Raw genomic sequence first — 1121 nt, forward strand, 5'->3', positions numbered from 1 at the left:
TGAGAGAAGAGAGGTTCGAATTGGTGGAATTTGGGTCACTTACTCACTTATTGGAGCTATGAAGGAAAATGACCATGAGCTTAGAAGAGGGATGACATAAGAAGGAAGAAGTGAGGTGAAGAGAGGGGAATTAGGAGTGCCCATACTTCTTGGCCTAGGTGGTGATTAGGTTTATTCTAGTTTGCTCGGGACGAGCAAAGTGTTGGGGCTGGTGTCCTCTACAGTTAGTGAAATAACATTTAAATCTCTAAAAGGATCAAAGGGTATACTTTTGTATTATTATCAGTTGGTCCACGTTTATCAATAACGGTTGGCTTGCTAGATAAGTTTGACGTTATTGTCATACAGATGGCGGTGATCAACTGGTCCCTAAAAGTCACACCTATAGGATACGTTTGAGAGATGTGACGGTATGAAAATACAGTCATGTTGATGCCTAATTTGACTAAGTAGTTAGTCGGAGTTATTGACTAATAATTAGTCAAACGTGATGTTGAGATAATTATTTAATACGGATTAAATATTACGGGCTAAGGCGAATTAAGCGGTTAATTCGTAAATTGAATATAAACGAATTATATTTAATTGATGTATATTGAATTAATTATACAATATTGTCTTTGTCGGACAAGTATTAATATATCGACTGAGTCATGTTTCTAGTTGATATTTTAATAACCGATAACCGATGACGATTTATAATAAAATCCCGTCATATACATTTTAGCAATTTCGAGTCGGACCACGAGTTAAAAATAAAGAGGAAGTGAAAGCCCACTTCCCCATGCAAACCCACGGTTTGGCCGAAATACACAAAAGGAGAGCTCCTCTCTTTTGTGACCTAATTGTCTCATTTGAAACAAAAATTAGGGTTTTGAGAGTATTTTCCTCTGAAAATCCTAGATCTCACATCAGAAAAAACTCACAATAGCTCTCTCAATATTGCAAGTCAATTAGAGAGCATTTCTAGCACAAGGGGCATAGTCTCAGACGGTCTTGGGTACAGCGATTAGGAGGAAATCTCTGTTGATTTCTGATTTTAGGCCGAATTCTCAAGGACCCGAGGTTGATTCTTTATTCCTTATCGTTTCTCTTGTATTTATGTTTTATGACGATAATCA

The sequence above is a fragment of the Silene latifolia genome, chromosome 1 (assembly GCF_048544455.1).
Source record: "Silene latifolia isolate original U9 population chromosome 1, ASM4854445v1, whole genome shotgun sequence".
NCBI lineage: Eukaryota > Viridiplantae > Streptophyta > Magnoliopsida > Caryophyllales > Caryophyllaceae > Silene > Silene latifolia.